Source organism: Podarcis filfolensis (genome assembly GCF_964270895.1).
Source record: "Podarcis filfolensis genome assembly, chromosome: 3".
Lineage (NCBI taxonomy): Eukaryota > Metazoa > Chordata > Lepidosauria > Squamata > Lacertidae > Podarcis > Podarcis filfolensis.
In genome coordinates this window covers 118,843,045-118,851,155 of record NC_139606.1, presented here as the reverse complement: position 1 = coordinate 118,851,155, position 8,111 = coordinate 118,843,045, and positions in this window count along the sequence as shown.

Genomic DNA, 8,111 nt, shown 5'->3' with positions numbered 1-8,111 from the left:
TACACAGGACTCTTCTTTAGGCTATTCAGTATTTTATTGCTTTCATGGTGGTAATAACTTTGAGGCTTGAAATGCCCTGAAATGCTGTTTTTCTTCCTCCTTCCCCTCCTTCCCTCACTGCTTTTTTGCTGAACATGCAGCCTGAGATGTGCTTGGGGGTGACTTGAAAAGCTGGCTTCTGCCATTTTAGTTGACACCAATGACCTCTGATTCGCACAGAACTCTTGCTCAACTTCTTCAAAAAATAAAGTACGTGGAACGTATTGCAAATATGGGCGACGATCCCAAGGTTGACCCTTGAGCCGAGAAGTGGAGCCCAAGACCTATTCCTTGCGAAGTTGCAGTGGAGGCTAGGGCACTGCCCTGAGGCTCACTCCAGAACCTTCCAAGATACCTTGAGATGTAGCTCTCAGATTGCAGAACTGAAAGAATTTCAGTCTGGAAGAACAAGGGCATACACAGGAGGAGGAGGAGGCAAGGGAACCTCCACAGAATGAAGTAATTAGATATGGGAATGGGATGTCCATCAACAAAAAATGTGGGGCCTGTGGCATTATGCTATGTGCCATGTCTAGAACATGGCTGGTACTTTCGAAGTGCTGAGTCGAATAAAGTTTTGTGCATTGCAGAAGAGCACAGTATTAATGATAGTCCATTGCAGCAAAAACAAGTTGCAGAACACCCTTAAGAACTAATGGATTTACTATGCCTAAGTGTTTGTGGATTCACAAGAGTGGGCTCTAATCCACAACAGGTTATCCCATAATAAATATTTTAGTGCCACCATGCTCTTTGCTGTAGACTGAAGGTGCAACTGGGATTACCAAACAATTAGGGGAATGCTTGTTGGTTAATCACTCTCCTTTTTAATTGATTCAGTTCAAGTAAATTTGCATATTAACCTCAGCACGTTTTATGTAAAATGGGGAAAATGTGAGCTCACACAACCTAGTGAAGGAAAAAAACGTCCTTCATGTGTTTTCTAAGGCATTCCATTATATTTTCATGTTTTGTTTCATAAATGGTAGTGGAATATTTTAATAAAACACAATGGAAAACAAAACAGAACAGAACCAAATTACCTGGAAGTAAACTCCCCTCAAACACAATGGGAATTTCTTCTAAGTAAATATTGACATAATGTTCAACTATGTCAGGGAAGGTGGAGAAGAGAGTGTTGCCGCAACTAACAGATGGCCCCCAGATTCAGGAGTGCATCGCTGGCAGATAAGATGTTTGGCAGTACCTAGGTGACCGCCTCTCCTGATATGCCCCACGGAGGACCTTAAGGTCCATAAATAGCAACACCCTAGAGGTCCCGGGCCCGAAGGAAGTTAAATTAGCCTCAGCCAGAGCCAGGGCCTTTTCAACACTGGCCCCAACTTGGTGGAACGCTCTGTCTCATGAGACCAGGGGCCTGCAGGATCTGATTTCTTTCTGCAGGGCCTGTAAGACAGAGTTGTTCTGCCTGGCCTTTGGCTTGGAATCAACTTGATCCCCTCCCCCTCTTTCCTTTTCCTTCTGTGATGGAACCCCTATTTGGGGACTTCCCTGGCTTTTTCTGGCCCATGTAGGACCAGTCTGGAAAGTTAGCCTTGGTGACTTGACTTGACGTTTTCATCCCCAAAACGTTTTTGAGTTTCTACTGAAATGAGGCTGCATTTTAATGTTGTACTTAACCTTGTTCTTAAGTTGTATTTTAATCAATTGTTTTTATACCTGACGTTAGCCGCCCTGAGCCCGTTCTTGGCCGGGGAAGGTGGGGTATAAATAAAATTTATTATTATTATTATTATTATTATTATTATTATTATTATTAATAATAATAATAATATATGTGCACACACACCGGTTGTGGCGTGCTACTGTGGCTGCAAACACTGCTGCATATGCAAATTATTGCATTTTAATTATGCAATGGGTTAAGGTTCAGATTCCCAAAGGAAATTCCCTGCTGACTGCTGGGAGATAAAGCATTCCTCCTTTCCACCATTATGTCCCGCCACAGGGGGTTGTAGCATCAGTTTGCACCATGCAAACTGTAAAGTATTGCACTTGGGCAAAAAAAATGAGAGGCACAAATACAAGATGGGTGACACCTGGCTTGAGAGCAGTACATGTGAAAAGGATCTAGGAGTCTTGGTTGACCACAAACTTGACATGAGCCAACAGTGTGACGTGGCAGCTAAAAAAGCCAATGCAATTCTGGGCTGCATCAATAGGAGTATAGCATCTAGATCAAGGGAAGTAATAGTGCCACTGTATTCTGCTCTGGTCAGACCCCACCTGGAGTACTGTGTCCAGTTCTGGGCACCACAGTTCAAGAAGGACACTGACAAACTGGAATGTGTCCAGAGGAGGGCAACCAAAATGGTCAAAGGCCTGGAAACGATGCCTTATGAGGAACGGCTAAGGGAGCTGGGCATGTTTAGCCTGGAGAAGAGGAGGTTAAGGGGTGATATGATAGCCATGTTCAAATATATAAAAGGATGTCACATAGAGGAGGGAGAAAGGTTGTTTTCTGCTGCTCCAGAGAAGCGGACACGGAGCAATGGATCCAAACTACAAGAAAGAAGATTCCACCTAAACATTAGGAAGAACTTCCTGACAGTAAGAGCTGTTCGACAGTGGAATTTGCTGCCAAGGAGTGTGGTGGAGTCTCCTTCTTTGGAGGTCTTTAAGCAGAGGCTTGACAACCATATGTCAGGAGTGCTCTGATGGTGTTTCCTGCTTGGCAGGGGGTTGGACTCCATGGCCCTTGTGGTCTCTTCCAACTCTATGATTCTATGATTCTATGAAAGGCAGTTGCTACATATCAATAGTCAGGAATATAATGGCTGTAATAATAATAATAATAATAATAATAATAATAATAATAATAATAATAAGTTTGCACCATGCACAGGAGCACAGAAGTCAATGCCCAGCGCAGACCTAACTTCTTGCCACAGAGCAAATCTCTTGATTCTCCCATTCAGGAGATTAATTCTGCTGCTGCTTCACTCCCCCCCCCCTACCCATCCCGTCCCACGTGATCTTGAAGCGGGGGCTGCCCCTTGCCTCGCCCCCCTCCCCGCCCGGACGGAAATGTGACTACGTGCAGCTCCCCACGTGGAAGGGAGCCCCAACCGCACAGAACAGCCGGGGCCGCACGTTCGCGCGCGCCCGACGCAAGCAAGCAAGCGGGTGGGGCCGGGTAAGGAAACGAGGGAGAAACGAGGCAGCCAATCAGAGCCCTCGGGGCCCGGGGAGGGGAGGAGGGAAGGCAGAGATGGCGGGGAGCGGGCGGCCAATCGGCAGGCGAAGCGGGGAGTTGGGATGCGAAGCGAGCCAATCCCGAAGCGAGCCGGGAAAAGGCTTTTTTTTTTTTTTAAGGGGCAGCGAAGAGACGCGGCGGAGGAAGGGGAGGGGTTTGAAGTAGGAAACCTAACAGCCAATCGCTGAAGAGAGCCGGGAGACGAGGAAGGTGGTGTCGGCCAATCCCGACGCGATGGCGCAGATAAGACCAACGACAACAATAATAAGAAGCCGGAGCGCGGCGAGAGGGGAGGGGGAAGGAGGGGGAGCGAGCCCGGCTGCCAATGCGCGCGCTCGAATCTGCTGAGGCAGCAGAAAAGGACCCCGCCTTTTTTCCCCCCCTCGGCCGCTTCCTTCTATCTGCCTCACGAAGTGGGCGGGGTTTGTTATTCTCTCTCCTCAGCGCGAGGAAGCGGCGCTCGCCCCTCCCTTCCGAGGAGGCCGTTGGCGGGCCGCCCCTCCCCCCGCCGCCCCTTCCTGAGGCGATTTCGCCTTTGGCTCCTCAGTCCCCGCTTCGTGCACAATTCACACGACGACACGCGACACGGGGAACAGCAACAGTTGATCTAAAATATCAATATTATTACCCCTGTCCTCCCCGAAGTGGCTTGCTGCCTTTTTTTTCTTCTTCTTTGATTCGGAGCATCTGTAAAACCCAACACACCACACAAAAAGAGAGGCTTTCGTACAAGTAAAACTGTGTTTCTCCAACGTTTTTCCTCAGAATAAAAATGTGCTTGTATCACTCCGATTTTTATTTTTATAAGAAATGCGTTGGAAAGCAGCTGTGGGGATTTGATGTGTTGGTGCTGAGGAGCATTTGGTGGTGCAGAAACGCAAGAAGCCGCTTTTCGGTTCGATTTATTATATTTCTATGCCACTTTCCATTCAAATGAATCCCAAAGCGCCTTACAAACAACACGATAAAACATGACAGATCATCACAAATACAATGTAAATCATGTAGTTTTGTAAAGCAGTTGGAAGCAACTGTAGTTGAGCAGTAATGGTAGAAGAAGGAAGGCATGGCCATGCTGCAAAATTCCTATTCCTGAGGCAACAGGGATTTGAAAAGATCGGCCAACATAATAAAAATAAAACCACGCACAATTGAAATCGGAATTGCAAGAGAAGCAACCTTGCAAATCTGTCTTTATGCTTGGGCCTGCGGGGGAAAGAGGGTTTTATTATTTCAGAAAGCTAAAAAATACAGTGAAATGGATGATTAGGTGAATGAGCTTCCAAAAAGAGAAATAAACTGGAAGTTTGATTGCAAACGGCATTTTTAGCCACTATTTTCTTTTGAAAAGATTGGGAGAAGATGAGACAAAATGCCTCCTATTCCACAGCGCCTTCTTCAACCTCTCTCATTTCTTTAAATATGGTCCTACTTTAACGCAAGAAAGTCAAGCCGTTTCAAGAGGAAACACAGAGAGCTAAACAAATGGTGTTTTATCCAGACTGATTCTAATATTTGTGTGTTGATTATTCAGCCAGCCATTTTCTAGACCACCTGTGAGAGGCCCACAAAAAGCCAGCTGGATGGTTTGCAAAAATAAAAATAAAAATACAGTTCATACCAGAGAAGTAATTTGAATTCCATGAAGGACAATGTAGTACTGGAAAGGGTTGAGATATCGCAATAAGAGAGAGAGAGAGAATAGGAGTGGAAACACATTAAACAATGTGATAGTGTTTCAAAAGATAATTTTATTGTTTCCCTCATTTGTAAAAACACTTTGAGGTTTGCTTGTTTTTTCACAAACAAGCAGTATATAAATTTTACTTCTCTGCCAATCAAGGAGTTTGAATTCGGATAAAATTTTTATGAGATAAATAAAATAAATACAGGGGTGAGGAGGGGAGTGAGGCAGCAGAGCTGTGGAAGAATTATAAAGGAAACGCAGCCAGTGTCGATGGCACAATAAGGGATTGTTTTTAAGTCTTTCCATAGGTTCAGTGAAGCTGCGGTTCTGTTTTTATATGGTATTTTAATGTACAGAACCATTTATGTTTTGGCAGAGTATCTGAAACATGTGTGCTACCTCTACACAAACAGAAAAAAAGAGAATTGTGGTTTCACAGGGAATATCCAGAAATAACCTAAGTGACTAGATACAGGTTTTACTAGATTGTTGGTTTGAAACAATTTAAGATTCACTTGAAAGTCCATATGAGGGAACTTTCCCCCCAACCCCTTCCATGAGCCTAGCATTGAAATTTGGGTTTAGCTTCCAGTTTAAACAAAGCCTTGCTATAATTTTCTTGGCACAACCTTTGAGTCTTCCATTTATAGTTTTCTTGCAAATTACGCTTACGGTATCTCTTTCATACTGAGTTGTTGTAGCTGACAATTCACTGATCACTTTGGTTTAGATCAAAACCAGTCCTTCGGATTTTGTGAAGAAAAGATTAACAGTTCAGCCCAAACAGTTTCGAAGGAATACAAACTTCTTTTATTTTAACATTCATGCCATGTATTTTATTGTTGCGACACACTCTGGGGTCTATGGATGAATTACTTAAATTGTAAAAATAAGTTTAAAAATAAACAGTTCTTTGCCATTTTAGTTCTTTGACACTACATCACCCAGAGGTAGTAATTTTATGAGGGTCCGAATAGAAGTTCAGCCACAAACTATGGATGATCCTGTTTTTCTTCTGCTGAGGAATATGCATTGCTTTTAGTGAAGCTTTGTCTGGAAATCTCAGGAGAGGGCAGGAATCTAACACCAAATGACAGAAATATTGGAAGTGGGTTTGTGTTTATTAATCTAGACCAGACCTTAAATGGGTGCTCTTGTTGAGCAGCTCGTTGTTGGAGCAATAGAAATGTAGAGTTTGAAGGGACCCCGGGGTCGTCAAGTCCAATCCCCAGCAAATTCAGGAATCTCAACTAAAGAATCCATGAGATCCATCCAATAGATGCCCTTAAAGCACATGTTCAAGGTGCAATCTCTTCCATACATAGCTAGTTGACACAGACTAGCAGGATCCACATGGAAAGCCAAGATACTGTTGCACCAGAACAGCAACAGTATCTTAAACCCACCACAACATGCATTTTTTCTTTAAACGAGACCGTTACCCCTTCCTGTTTCTCGTCTGCAGAAGCTCATCAGTGCAACATGTGCAAACAGGCCGACTCTTGTGTTTGTGCACGTATATTAAAACTTACCCCTTGGTTGCTGGACCATGAAGTATGTTGTGTTATTTGTTTTAATGTTCTGGTGGGCTGCTTTGACTGTGCTTTGTTGCAGGCAGGCAGAGCAGAAATCCTTGGGTTGGGGGAATAAAGAACCTTCACAACATATACACAAAACTCCAGCTTTGTACTAAGTGCGAATCAATCTGGAACAACCAACACCTCCTGGTTTGATACTCATGCTCTCTTTTTCCCCCTGTATAAGGCTTTTTGCATGCAGCTCCTGGACAATGTCTTGCAGGCAGGACTGCATTTTGGGATTCACACACAAGTCCCAGTGCAGAAGCTTGCTCACGGAAACAATGCTTAATCATCACAAAAGCAACCTATTAGTTAAGATCACCCCCATCTCTAACAAAATCTGGAGTTCCCATCATAATAGCCAGGGTGGGAAGGATTTTGAACAGCAGGGAAACCAGAACACCCCAGAGCTGAATATATAATGTAGCCTTATATTGTGTTAGGCCATTTATAGACTATTATTCTTTCATGGGTGGGTTTTAATCACATACCAACAAACTTAGATTGTGCAATTAAAGTGGATATGGGGCTCTTATAAAAACCAACCCACTCCCCCACCACACAAAAAAAATCAGATGCTTTGTAAAGTGACAGGAAAATGCACTGGGAAGTATGAGCTAACAATTGCTTGCTATATAACCTGTTACTTGCCTGCAGACAAATCAGAATGAATCATCAATAAACAGTGGAAGTTTTTTAACCCACCTGTAAACACATCAGAATAGATGATCAACAAACGGGTCATCTGCAATCAGCCTTAGATAGTTACAGATTAGATAGTTACAAGTTAGTTGCAAGAAAGGAAATTCTGACTCACGATTAGGAAGAAATTTTTGACAGTAAGAACGGTCTCCCTTGGGAGGTGGTGGACACTCCTTCACTGGAGGTTTTTAAGCAGTGGCTGGATGGCCATCTGTCAGGAATGCTGTAGTTGAGATTCCTGCATTGCATTGCAGGGGGTTGGAGTAGATGATCCTTGAGGATCCCTTCCACCTCTATGATTCTATGAATTTGCCTGTCTCATCCACTACTGTATTACCTGTTCTGGCTAGCAGTGGCTGTGGTCTACAGGATCTTAGACACAGGCCAATAGCCAGCCTAGAAGTTTGGCATGGGGGGCACAAGAAAAGGTGGAGGGCAGTTTACCCCTAAAGGTAAAGGTAAAGGTACCCCCTGCCCGTACGGGCCAGTCGTGTCCGACTCTGGGGTTGCGTGCTCATCTCGCTCTAGAGGCCGTGAGCCGTCGCCGTCCGAAGACACTTCCGGGTCACGTGGCCAGCGTGACGAAGCTGCAGCTGGCGAGCCCGCACCAGCGCAGCACACGGAAACGCTGTTTACCTTCCCGCTATAAAGCGGTCCCTATTTATCTACTTGCACTTAAGAGTGCTTTCGAACTGCTAGGTGGGCAGGAGCTGGGACCGAACGACGGGAGCTCACCCCGCCGCGGGGATTCGAACCGCCGACCATGCGATCGACAAGTCCTAGGCACTGAGGTTTTACCCACAGCGCCACCCGCATATACATAAATGTTTTTCTTGTATTCACTAAATCTATATTAACGATGAAAATGATAATAACGGTTTTTATT